This window comes from Salvelinus sp. IW2-2015, linkage group LG19, assembly GCF_002910315.2.
Source record: "Salvelinus sp. IW2-2015 linkage group LG19, ASM291031v2, whole genome shotgun sequence".
Taxonomy (NCBI): Eukaryota; Metazoa; Chordata; class Actinopteri; order Salmoniformes; family Salmonidae; genus Salvelinus; species Salvelinus sp. IW2-2015.
In genome coordinates, this window is record NC_036859.1 from 37,194,478 (window position 1) to 37,209,096 (window position 14,619).

Genomic DNA, 14,619 nt, shown 5'->3' on the forward strand with positions numbered 1-14,619 from the left:
ACTCACATAGAATGCAGCGGTCTCTTATATATATAGAGCGGCGTGAGCGTGCGTGGAGAGGAGCCGGCTCGTTGTATATGAGGAATTCTCCTCCAAAGGACTGGTTCGATCTTGAATTCATCCCTACAGCACTGTCTCTATATCATTAGATAGCGCAGTGCGCGATGCTACGTTATGAGGACATTTCTTTAACTATTTAATACTCTGCTCCAGGTTATTTACTGAGAGACACATTATGCGGCGTATAGACTACTGGTCCCGCTCCTTGTGGTCGGATTTAATTCTGTCCTTGCTCCGCAAATGCTTTACTCCATTAATACGGTCCAGCGCTGTATAAGCTCTCACCCTTCCATACCACACTCGATACAACCACTATAACTACATAAAATATGCGCGTCTCATATATATATCAGTGAACATAGTGGCGTGGTCATTATCCCTTTCACTCATCACGTATAGAGTGCGCTCTCTCTGACATTATATAGCTCTGTATATCTCGACCTCTCGTTCTTATATTAGAGCGTACTGCGTCCTCTCCCACTGTGTGTATACTCGGCTGCTCAGGTGTCGTCCATAATATTATCACATATATACTGCGTGTACCAGATGGACTTAGACAAATATGAGAGCGAGTGGTCGTTATGTCCCCTTTCGTACGGAACTCCACTATATACCTGGAGGACACATGTCTTTACTCATAAGTGACGGGTCCAGTTACATCTATATAAGCATCAAGTCAGTGCTCGACTCTCCCTCCCGTACGTGCGCGAGTGCCTCCTCGCACACAGGGACATCGATCTATTACATAGACTGTCCTGAGCAAGTACAACCACACTCTGAATAATAATCTTGAGTGATAACACATGTCTTTACTCATTAATACGGTCCTGTATCTGAGTGAGAGTGATACGCTGTGAGTGCGCGAGTGCTGGCAAAATGAGTGTATACCGAGCGTCAGTGGTCGCTCTTTTACTCATTAATAACAGGTCGTACTCAGTATGGATGGAGGACATCGTCTGTTACTCATTAATATACGGTCCAGGTTTAGTTATAGGACATGTCTCTTACTCATATACGGTCCAGGTCTAGTTATGAGGACATTGTCTCTCGTGCATTCGCTGACTTAATACGCTTGTTCTGATGAGAAGTGCGTGCGCGACCTCGACTACTCATTAAATACGGTCCAAGGTTAGTTATGAGGGACAGGTTCTTTATCATTAATACGGTCCAGGTTAGTTTCGTCTGGACGGAGACCCGTCATACAATCCGTGATAATCTTGACTATGTGGACACACTTAATCACACGGTGCGAGTGTGATGTAACAACTCTAGGACCATGTCTTTACTCATTAATACGGCGTCCATGGTTGTTATGAAGCGGATCTATTCCTGTTACTCTATGCACTCGTCCCCGTCTGCGTCCAGGTTACGTTATCACTCGGTTTGTGTAAATATAACACACTCATCCTTTTGATTACGGTCCACAAGTTACACTCTTCTGACCTGTCCTAGAGTCTTCAGGTTTAGTTATGAGGACCGAGGTCTATTCGCAGTACCTCATTAACATCACTGTCCAGGTTAGTTATCAGGACATGTCTTTTACTCATGTAATACGGTCCAGGTTAGGTTATGAGGACATGTTTCTCATATTACTAGTATATTAAGTTACCAAACGTTCCAGGCTAGTTATCAGGACATGTCTTTACTCATTAATACGGTCCAGGTTAGTTATGAGGACATTCTTTACTCATTAATACGGTCCGGTTAGTTATGAGGACAGGTCTTTTACTCATAATAGGTCCAGGTTAGTTATGAGGACATGTCTTTACTCATTAAATACGGTCCAGGTTAGTTATAGAGGACATCTTACTCATTAATACGGTCCGGTTAGTTATGAGGACATGTCTTTACTCATTAATACGGTCCAGGTTAGTTATGAGGACATTCTTTACTCATTAATACGGTCCAGGTTAGTTATGAGGACATGTTATTTTACTCATTAATACGGTCCCAGGTTAGTTATGAGGACATGTCTTTACTCATTAATACGGTCCATGTTATTATGAGGACATGTCTTACTCATTAATACGGTCCAGGTTAGTTATGAGGACAGTCTTTACTCATTAATACGGTCCAGGTTAGTTATGAGGACATGTCTTTACTCATAATACGGTCCGGTTATTATGAGACATGTCTTTACTCTTAAATACTCCAGGTTTAGTTATGAGGACATGTCTTACTCATTAATACGGTCCAGGTGTTATTGAGACATGTCTTTACTCATATTTACGTCCAGGTTAGTTATGAGGACGTCTTACTCATTAATACGGTCCAGGTTAGTTATGAGGACAGTTCTTTTACTCATTAAATACGGTCCAGGGTTAGTTATGAGGACATTCTTTACTCATTAATACGTCCAGGTAGTTATGAGGACATTCTTAATCTTTAATACGGTCCAGGTTAGTTATGAGGACATGTCTTTTACTCATTAATACGGTCCAGGTTAGTTATGAGACATGTCTTTACTCATTAATACGTCCAGGTTAGTTATGAGGACATTCTTTATCATTAATACGTCCAGGTTAGTTATGAGGACGTCTTACTCTTAATACGGTCCAGTTAGTTATATGTTGGACGTCTTACTTAAATCATTAATACGGTCCAGGTTAGTTATGAGGACATATCTTTACTCATTAATACGTCCAGGTTAGTTTATGCAGACATGTCTTATACTCATTAAGTACGGTCCAGGTTATTATGAGGACCGATGTCTTTACTCATTAATACGGTCCGAGGTTTAGTTATGCAGAGTCAATGTACATCTGATCCCTATCCTTTATATCAGCATCAGTTATTGAGGCAACATACTGCGTCGCCGATCTAGGGACTACTTGTACATTATATGAGTCCATAGTTATACAACTGCTAGCTATCACTGTAAATAGCGGCGTCACAGGTCTCAGCTTCATAAATACATATCCGTGTATGTATACCTCTATAAATACTCTCAGGTTAGTCCTCATGTCCAGTCACCTCAATCTCATTTTACTATGAGAATACATAACAGGATTAGTTACCTAAATGACATAAGTCTTCCAGTAGTATGAGGACATGTCTTTACTCATTAATACGGTCCAGGTAGTTATGAGGACAGTTCTTTACTCATTAATACGGTTCCAGGGTTAGTTATGAGGACGTCTACTCATTAATACGGTCCAGGTTAGTTATCAGGAACATTGTCTTTACTCATTAATACGGTCCAGGTTAGTTATTGAGACATGTCTTTAACTCATTAATACGGTCCAGGTGCTAGTTATTGAGGACGTCTGTACTCATTAATACGTCCAGGTTAGTTTATCAGGACATATCTTTACTCATTAATGATATAAAAGGTTAGATTAGTTTAATGTCTTACTCGTCAATGCCGGTCTGGGGAAGCCCCAGCAGCAGTGGGTGGGTGCGCGAGTTCTCCATGGCCAGTGTGGATGAAAGCTGTGTTTAAGGGGTCTGCTGATGTCGTGGGCCGACAGGGCCCGCAACGGAGGTCACCACGTTTCCTGGGGAACTGGGCCCACCTTCAGCGTGCGTTGTTCTGGCCCTGCCACAGTAGTTCTCCGCTCTGACAAAGAGGGTTGTAAATAGACGTACAGGTGAATGTAGAGAAAACACACAGACACAGTGCAGACAGACAGACAAAACAAGCACACGTTATGCAACAACATACAGGTATATTACAGACCTAACACATACAGTAATATACAGACCCTAACACATACAGGTATATACAGACCCAACTTTATAACTAACACATACAGGTATATAAAGACCTAACACATCAGGTAAATATAAAGACACTATTTAACGTACACATACAGGTATATAAAGACCCTAACACAGTATATAAAAAACAAACATACAGATATATAAAGACCTACACATACAGGTATATACAGACCTAACACATACAGGTATATACAGACCTAACACATACAGGTATATAAAGACCTAACACATACAGGTAATTAAATACCTAACACATACAGGTATAATAAAGACCTAACACATACAGGTATATCACAGACCCTAACTATACACAGGATATAAGACCTAACACTACAGGTATATAAAGACAACACATACAGGTACAGTTGAAGTCGGAAAGTGTACCTACACTTTGGTTGGAGTCATTAAAACACGTTTTTAATCCACTCCACAAATTCTTGTGAACAAACTATAGTTTGGCAAGTCGGTTAGAACATTTACATTGTGCATGACACGTAATTTTTCCAACAATTGTTTAAGGAAGATTATTTCACTTACCAATTCACTGTATCACGATTCCAGTGGGCAGAAGTTTACATATACTAAGTTGACTGTGCCTTTTAAACAGCTTGGAAAATTCCAGAAAAGGATGTCATGGTTTTAGAAGCTTCCTGTTAGGCTAATTGACATAATTTGAGTCAATTAGAGGTGTACCTGTGGATGTATTTCAAAGGCCTACCTTCAAACACAGGGCCTCTTTGCTTGACATCAATGGAAATCTAAAGAAATCAGTCAAGACCTCAGAAAATGTTTTTTTGACCTTCCACAATCTGGTTCATCCTTGGGAGCAATTTCCAAATGCCTGAAGGTACCATGTTCATCTGTACAAACAATAGTACGCAAGTATAAACACCATGGGACCACGGCAGCCATCATACCGCTCAGGAAGGAGACTCGTTCTGTCTCCTAGAGATTAACGTACTTTGGTGCGAAAAAGTGCAAATCAATCCAGAACAACAGCAAAGGACCTTGTGAAGATGCTGGAGGAAAACTGGTACAAAAGTATCTATATCCACAGTAAAACGCAGTCTATATCGACATAATCTGAAAGGCGCTCTAAACAAGGAAGAAGCCACTGCTACAAAACGTCATAAAAAAGATAGTACTTTTTGGAGAAATGTTCTTCTGGTCTGATGAAACAAAAATAGAACTGTTTGGCCTTAATGACCATCGTTATTGTTTGCAGGAAAAAGGGGGAGGCTTGCAATCCGTAGAACACCATCCCAGACCGTGAAGCACGGGGGTGGCAGCATCATGTTGTGGGGGTGCTTTGCTGCCAGGAAGGACTGGTGCACTTCACGAATAGATGGTATCATGTCAAAGGAAAATTATGTGGATATATTGAAGCAACGTCTCCAGACATCAGTCAGGAAGTTAAAGCTTGTCGCAAATGGGTCTTCCAAATGGACAATGGACCCCAAGCATAATCTTCCAAAGTTGTTGGCCAAAATGGCTTAAGGACAACAAATGTCAATGGTATTGGAGTGGCCATCAACAAAGCCCTGAAACTCAATCCTATAGAAATGTGTGGGCAGAACTGAAAAAGCATGTGCAGCAAGGAGGGCCTACAAACCTGACTCAGTTACACCAGCTCTTGTCAGGAGGAATGGGTCAAAAATTCACCAACTTATTGTGGGAAGCTTGTGGAAAGGCTACCATGAAACGTTAAACAATTTAAAGGCAATGCTTACCAAATACTATTTGAGTGTAATGTAAACTTCTCCCACTGGGAATGTGATGAAAGAAATAAAAGCTGAAATAACATAATTTCTTCTACTATTATTCTTGACATTTCACATTCTTTTAAATAAAGTGTGATCCTAACTGACCTAAGACAGGGAATTTTTACCAGGATTAAATGTCAGGAATTGTGAAAAACATGAGTTTAGATGTATTTGGCACGGTGTATGTAAAACTTCATATAAAGACAACACATACAGGTATAATAAAGCGCATAACACACCAGACAGGTACACACACATACACAGGTGGGTGCAGATGCACATGCATAGCAATACACACACACACAACACACACACACACACCACCACACACACACACACGCGCACACAGATACATACACTCTGACAAGACACAAAACATACATAGAAAACCAATGACGACAGAATATTGATTTACAGTTCATTAGTTGATCACACACACCTGCCTCGATGATGGTTGATGACGTCGTCGACCTGAATCTGAAGCTTGTCATCCTCTTCAAAGTCCTGCAGCGCGCACATTGTCTGTTGGCATGGTCTGGAACGGAGACACACACACACACACACACACATAAAAAATGAAATCAGAGGGTGAGTTCTTCCTCCACAAATCTCAGTTAAGTCAAGTTAGGATTCCTCAGTTGGTGAGCGCCATAATGTGCCCCTGACCCATACAGTGTGCCCTGACCCTTACACTGTGCCCCTGACCCATACACTGTGCCCCTGACCCATTACACTGTGCCCCTGACCAATGCAGTACCGTAGTAGATTCACTTAGGTGGAGCTATAGGTCCAGTTAACATATTAAAGAGCTCCCAAAGTCAAGACTTCATCTTGTCATTCAATAATGCGAGTAAAAATTCAAATGAAATGACATTTTACAACACAAATGTGTATACAAGTTAAGTATTTAGTTACTGACATCTCAGGTTGTAAGCAAATTGATCCACTAAACTTGACGTCATAATATACAATGTGTCGCTCATGAAGGTCATGTATACAACCTTGAAGGTACACATTCAGAATATTTACTTCAACCATTCAGAATATACTCAACCATTCAGAATATACTCAGCCATTCAGAATATATCTCAGCCATTCAAGGAATATACTCAACCCATTCAGAATTATTTACTCAGCCATTCAGAATATACTCAGCCATTCAGAATATACTCAGCCATTCAGAATATACCAACCATTCAAGAATATACTCAGCCATTCAGAATATACTCAACCATTCAGAATTATACTCAGCATTCGAATATACTCAGCCATTCAGAATATACTCAGCCATTCAGAAATATACTCAACCATTCAGAATATACTCCAGCCATTCAGAATATACTCAACCATTCAAATATACTCAGCCATTCAGAATATACTCAGAATCAGAATATACTCAGACATTCAGAATATACTCAGACATTCAGAATATACTCAACATTCAGATATACTCAACATGCAAATAGAAACACACACACACACGAATGCAAATACTGATGTAACACACATTCCAACCCACCCCCCTAAACACACATCCAACCCCTCCCATAAGCACATCCAACCCCCACACACACATCCAATCCCCCCAAAATGTCCCAGTTGGTCAAATTTTTGTTTGTTTACTATACTTGTGTGTGTGTACCTCGAGCAGGAACTCCCTGAGGGCGAGGAATGTGGGCCTGTCGTCAGGTTCTCTGGCCAGCCACTGCAACATGACGTTGTAGAGTCCTGAGGACAGTCCTCTGGCTTGGGCAGCACGCTCACCCTCCTTGTCTATCTTGTGTAAGATCTGAAACACAGATTGAAATACTGAAATTAAACCCACAATGAAATCTTGATGTACAAAGGGGACAAACTCTTTTCACACGTCTGCTCGTGTTTCTGTGTGTGTTGTGTGTGTGTGTGTGTGTGTGTGTGTGTGTGTGATTGTGGCGTGTCGTGTGTGTGTGTGTGTGTGTGTGTGTGCTGTGCGTGGGTTGTGGTGGGTGTGTTGTGTGTGTGTGGTGTGTGTGTGTGTGTGTGTATGCATGTATGTATGTTATATACACCTGGCTGCCGTTGAGGCCCAGCCAGGGCTCTTGTCCGTGGGTACACATCTCCCACAGCGTCACCCCAAACATCCAGGTGTCTGTAGCGTGGGAGAACGTCCGTGTCTTCAGGCTCTCAGGGGCACACCTGAGAGGGGAGAGAACACACACACACAGAGAAATTCACATACAGCAAATGTAGCGACACACACACGTTAGACAACTGGATTAAAAAGGTGATGAGAACAGGGAAAAAACAAACACTATGGCATGCCACAGCCCACATCAGTGCACATCAAGGAGCACAATGTTGTTGGAATATTCAGATACAATTATGTCATGTTCAACAAACATGCCTTTAGACACGTAGAATAAACAGATCTGATGAGGAATTACAAGATCATGTCTGATCTATTCATGAACATTTCTATTCTGCAATGTCAGATGTCTGCTTACTGATGTGGCCCTGATCACAACAGACACACAGAAACACAACCCCCTGTCCCCCCCCCCCCTCACCAGGCGAACGACAACCTTCACCTTGCGGTGCTCCTGCATCACGTAGTGCTCGTGGTTGTTGGGCAACGCTCGCATCAGGCCGAAGTCGCCGATCTTCACCGTCTCGGCCGATGCCAGCAGGATGTTGCGGGCAGCCAGGTCGCGGTGGATGAAGCGCCGCTGCTCCAGGTAGGCCATGCCGCACGCCACCTGCACGGCGTACTGGCACAGCGTGTGGATAAGGACGGGGCCCTGCGTCGGAACGCAGCGCAGATGGTCCAGCAGGGAGCCCAGCGGGGCTAGTTCAGTCACCTGGGGGGGGGGGATATGACGCAGATGAATAGAACACGGAGGAAAGGTCAGCCTTCATTTTAGTCCTCTGTCTCAATCAATCACTTCTCTCCTCCTGCCTTGAGATTTCTGACACTGACATGATTTAAATGGGGACAGGAAGCAGTCTGACAGGAAGCAGTCTGAGCAGTGTGTTTATGTGTGTTTGGTATGTGTGTCCGGTGTGTGTGTTTATGTGTGTGTGTGTTTATGATAGTCTGGTATGTKTGTCCCAGTGGGTGTGTGTCCTGTGTGTGTGTTTATGTGTGTGTGTTTATGATAGTCTGGTATGTGTGTCCAGTGTGTGTGTGTGTGTTTATGTGTGTCCGGTATGTGTGTGTTTATGTGTGTCCGGTGTGTGTGTGTGTGTTTATGTGTGTCCCCGGTGTGTGTCCAGTGTATATGTGCATGCATGTACCACAGGAGGTTGGTGGCACCTTAACTGGGGAGGATGGGCTCATTGTAATGGCTGGAGCTGAATAGGTAGAATGGTATCAAATACATCAAACAAATGGTTTCCATGTTCTTGATGTCATTCCATTCGCGCCGTTCCAGCCATTATTATGAGCCGTCCTCCCCTCAGCAGCCTCCTGTGCCATGATGTGTGTGTCCGTACCATCTTCATGGGGCGTGTGAGCACCACCCCGTACAGCCTGATGAGGTTCTGGTGATCCAGGGAGTGCATGGCGTTCACCTCGCAGATGAAGTCGTCCAGTGCGTCCGGCTGACTCAGAACGTCTGTCTTTAAACACTTCACTGCTACCTCCAACTGGAGAAGGGAAGGGGGTAGGGAGAGATGGGGGGTTAGCCTAATGCTAAATCCATAGTGAAAATGATTGATGATTTGCTAGCAGATGTTTACTTTGAGTGACTACAGTTGTGCTTACTAACAGTGTGGTGGACTTGGAACAATCTAAAACTAGGAGACAATAGAGCACCAGGGGTGTATTCATGCAACCRTTAGCTTCCGTTAGCTTCCGTTAGCTTCCGTTTGGTTCTGTTTGCTTCTAAACTGAAGACTTGCATTCTAAACTGAAGATCATGATTAGTTGATTATTGGAGTGAGGTGTGTTAGCTGAGGCTGGGGTCCGAGGACTGAGTTACCCATCCGTGTCGTAGGGTAATACTTGAACGGCCCTATGTGTGTGTGGTCACTTCTGGAGAGTGTTTGTACAAGATTCTCTCTTTCTCCATCACTCCCTCGCTCCCTTGAGGTCAAGTCTATAAGGGGCTAGTGGTCAAGGCTTTGACCAAAACAGATGTTGGAGAGAGAGAGTGTTTTTGGTCATTTTTCCATGTTGTCATGGTTTCAACTTTGAAGCCACTGATACTGTTCCCCAGGGTGATCACGAGGAACTCCCTCCTCCTCCTCTCTCTGTTCCTCTTTCTATTCTGACACCTTACTGTGAAACTTTACCACAAACGTTCCATAAGCATGTGTGAAACAACTGAAGCGTAAAAACAGGTGCTGTCTGTGCGGCCGGAGTAACACTTCTCATTGATTAGGCCTACAGTGGCTCTGTTTCACCCACGGTCCAAAAACACAAGACGTAAAAAACTAAATGAGGGAGGGGCGAGGGTATTCTCTCTTCCCTGATAACGATTATTGATCATCTGAATTAGATGTGTTGTCTAGATGGGACCCTGTTTTCTAAACGAAGATTTAGACCAAAACCCATCCCATCACCCCCCCCACACACACACACACAGAGACAGTACCCCCCCACAGAGACAGACGGAGCGACACTATGTAACCTTCCCACGGTGCGATTTGCTATCATCTTCTGTCAGTTATGGTCGCTGTGTCACCTTCCCCACACACACACAACAAGAACATACCCGCCACAAGACAGAGACACAGTACCCCCACACGACACAAACACGAGCAGCACAGTCCACAAACACACAGACGGACAGACAACAGTAACCGCCTCTACACACACAGACAGATTGACAGACTACACAGTGCTCTCCCCTCGACCACCTCCCTACACACACACACACAGACAGAGGCAGGCACGCACACTGTACCCCTGACTGCCGCGATCATCATCAACAGTCCCAACACGACATGAACCCAGTAACCGCCCCCCCACACACACACCCACAGAGAAGACAGACAGGAGTACCCCCCCCCACACACACACACAGAGAGACAGTACCACACGACCCCCTACCCCATCACACACACACGCACAGCAGAGAGAGCACAGACACGAACACAAGTTACCCCCTCTACACCCCACACACAAGAGAGAGATACAGACACAGTACCCCCCCCCCGCCCACACACACAGAGAGACAGACAGACAACAGTACCCCCCATCACAAACAGAACCCACCCCGTCTCACCACTTTCCCAAGCGGGCGTGAACCACTCGCCCCTTTTGACCACGCCGAAGGAGCCTTCGCCCCAGCTTCTGAAGAGGACCAGGTCTTCTTTCTCACTGAATCAGACAGGCTGAGTGCCTGCTGCTGGGGGGCGCCGCGGTAGGGGACAGCTTGCGGAAGGAGGAGGTGGGCGCCGTGCTGGAAGTCCCCGCCGTCCGCCGCTTCCCGCTGAACACCTGTAGAAAGACGAGAGAAGAGATACGTCATTAATAGAAGATGAATGAAAAGACCCCCAACCTTCTACCTACTTATTGTGTAAATGAGTCTCTGGGTGCTGTAGTGCAGAGGTATCTGACCTGTATGAAACAGACACAGTACTTAGCGTGAGAATATAATGTTCACCATTAAGATATATATACAGTGGGGAGAACAAGTATTTGATACACTGCCGTTTTGCAGGTTTTCCTACTTACAAAGCATGTAAGGTCTGTAATTTTTATCATAGGTACACTTCAACTATGAGAGACGGAACTAAAACAAATATCCAGAAAATCACATTGTATGATTTTTAAGTAATTAATTTGCATTTTATTTGCATGACATAGTAGTATTTGATACATCAGAAAAGCAGAACTTAATATTTGGTACAGAAACCTTTTGTTTGCAATTACAGAGATCATACGTTTCCTGTAGTTCTTGACTAGGTTTGCACACACTGCAGCAGGGATTTTGGCCCACTCCTCCTACAGATCTTCTCCAGATCCTTCAGGTTTCGGGGCTGTCGCTGGGCAAATACGGACTTTCGGCCCCTCCAATGATTTTCTATTGGGTTAGGTCTGGAGACTGGCTAGGCCACTCCAGGACCTTGAGATGCTTCTTACGGAGCCACTCCTTAGTTGCCCCTGGCTGTGTGTTTCGGGTCGTTGTCATGCTGGAAGACCCAGCCACGACCCATCTTCAATGCTCTTACTGAGGGAAGGAGGTTGTTGGTCAGATCTCGCGAACATGCCCCCATCCATCCTCCTTCAATAGGTGCAGTCGTCCTGTCCCCTTTGCAGAAAAGCATCCCCAAAGAATGATGTTTCCACCTCCATGCTTCACGTTTGGATGGTGTTCTTGGGGTTGTACTCACTTCTATTCCTCCAAACACGGCGAGTGGGTTTAGAGCAAAAAGCTCTATTTTTGTCTCATCAGACCACATGACCTTCTCCCATTCCTCCTCTGGATCATCCAGATGGTCATTGGCAAACTTCAGACGGGCTGGACATGCGCTGGCTTGAGCAGGGGGACCTTGCGTGCGCTGCAGGATTTTAATCCATGACGGCGTAGTGTGTTACTAATGGTTTTCTTTGAGACTGTGGTCCCAGCTCTCTTCAGGTCATTGACCAGGTCCTGCCGTGTAGTTCTGGGCTGATCCTCACCTTCCTCATGATCATTGATGCCCCACGAGGTGAAATCTTGCATGGAGCCCCAGACGAGGTGATTGACCGTCATCTTGAACTTCTTCCCATTTTCTAATAATTGCGCCAACAGTTGTTTCCTTCTCACCAAGCTGCTTGCCTATTGTCCTGTAGCCCATCCCAGCCTTGTGCAGGTCTACAATTTATTCCCTGATGTCCTTACACAGCTCTCTGGTCTTGGCCATTGTGGAGAGGTTGGAATCTGTTTGATTGAGTGTGTGGACAGGTGTCTTTTTATACAGGTAACGAGTTCAAACAGTGCAGTTAATACAGGTAATGAGTGGAGAACAGGGGGCTTCTTAAGAAAAACTAACAGGTCTGTGAGAGCCGAATTCTTACTGGTTGGTAGGTGACCAACCTACTTATGTCATGCAATAAAATGCAAATTAATTATTTAAAAATCATACAATGTGATTTTCKGGATTTTTGTTTTAGATTCCGTCTCTCACAGTTGAAGTGTACCTATGATAAAAATTACAGACCTCTACATGCTTTGTAAGTAGGAAAACCTGCAAAATCGGCAGTGTATCAAATACTTGTTCTCCCCACTGTATATATATATACACTCAGCGGCCAGTTTATGAAGTACATCACCCCGTTCACGCAAATGGTTTGCTCCTACAGACAGTCACGTGGCCGTGGCTTGCTGTATAAATCAGGCAGACAGGCAACCAGTTACTGTTTCGACTGAACGTTACAATGGGCGGTGGTGGACAATGGGCAAAGTGACTTTGAGCGTGGTAGGATCGTCAGGGACCAGGGGCGCCGGTTCCAGTAGCTCAGAAACGGACGTCCTCCTGGGCTTTTCACGTGCAACAGTGTCTAGGGTTTACAGAGAATGGTGCAACAAACTAAAACCATCCAGTCAGCGGCAGTCCTATGGTGAAAGCAGCTCGTTGATGAGAGAGGTCGAGGGAGAATGGCAAGAATCGTGCAAGTTAACAGGAGGGCCACAAACAGGTCAATAACGGCTCAATACAACAGTGGTGTGCAGAACGGCATCTTGGAACGCACAACTCGTCGGTCCTTGTCACGAATTGGTTACTGCAGCAGACGACCACACCGGGTTCCACTCCTATCAGCTAAAAACAAGAAGCAGCTCCAGTGGGCACGCCATCACCAACACTGGGCACGCCATCACCAACACTGGACACGCCATCACCAACACTGGACAACTGAGGAGAGGAAAAACATTGGCTGGTCCAAAAAAAATCCCGGTTCCTGTTGCCTCATGCTGACGGCAGAGTCAGGATTTGGTGTAAGCAGCATTAGTCCATGGCTCCATCCTGCCTGGCGCCGACGGTACAGGATGTTGGCGATGGTGTAATGGTGTGGGGAATGATTTCCTGGCACACGTTAGGTCCCTTGATACCAACTGAGCAACGTTTGAATGCCACACCTTATAGAATCCATGCCCTGAAGAATTCAGACTGTTCTGGAGGCAAAGGGGGTTCCGACCCGGTACTAGATAGGTGGACCGAATAAACCTATTGTATGACTTTGACCTTAGTTGTACATTCAAAATAGCGTGAGAGACATACAAAAGGCAGGGTGTATGTCTCTGCAGTGTGGTGTGTATCAATGTCCCTGTTCTTCAGTCTGTGGTGTGTATTAATGGGTCTGTTCTTCAGTCTGTGGCGTGTATCAATGAGTCTGTTCTTCAGTCTGTGGTGTGGTGTGTATCAATGAGTCTGTTCTTCAGTCTGTGTAGGTCTCTGTATTGAGTCTGAGTTGTAAATAAAGGTATGGGAGGTTCACACAACCCTGAACTGTACACCTAACTGTCTGGGGAAATTTGGAATAATTTTGTCCATTCCATTTTGAAGTTAAAAATCAAAATTTCTGCCACATTTCTTTTGGGGGGGGGGTCCTGTGCAGTTGTAATTCAAACAAATACACGGGTTAACACCAAATGTTTTATTTTAAAGGTTTTTAAAGTTATTTTAGAAGAGATAGTGAATCATGCAACGGTTCCAATACATCAGTATGCATGGTACGGATATGTATGAGTTTGTGTAATGTACCTTGCTCATCCAGGACTTGCGCTTGCACATGGCTTTCCTCCTCTTGACTGCCTCCCACAGCCGTCTCTGCCCTGCAGCGACACCATCGAGAGACAGAGAAAAGAGAGACAGAGAGAGAGACAGAGAGAGACAGTGAGAGAGAGAGAGAGCGAGACAGAGAGAAAGAGAGACAGAGAGAGAGGAGAGAGAGAGACAGAGACAGAGAGACAGACACAAAGAGAGCACACGAGAGGGAGAGAATGTCACTGACTATGCAGACCAAGAATGAGAAACCCTAAGGCATGTGATAAGTCATCCGATTCAACTACCAAGGTACTGGCAACTCCTCCGATTCAGCTACCAAGGTACTGGCAACTCCTCTGATTCAACTACCAAGGTCCTGGCAACTCCTCCGATTCAACTA

At 44.7% G+C, this 14,619-nt stretch overlaps 1 pseudogene; it reads right to left on the reverse strand.

Moving 5' to 3' along the window:
- LOC111979104 (activated CDC42 kinase 1-like) overlaps positions 1 to 14,619 on the reverse strand; it is a 44,451-nt pseudogene that overhangs the window by 15,974 nt on the left and 13,858 nt on the right.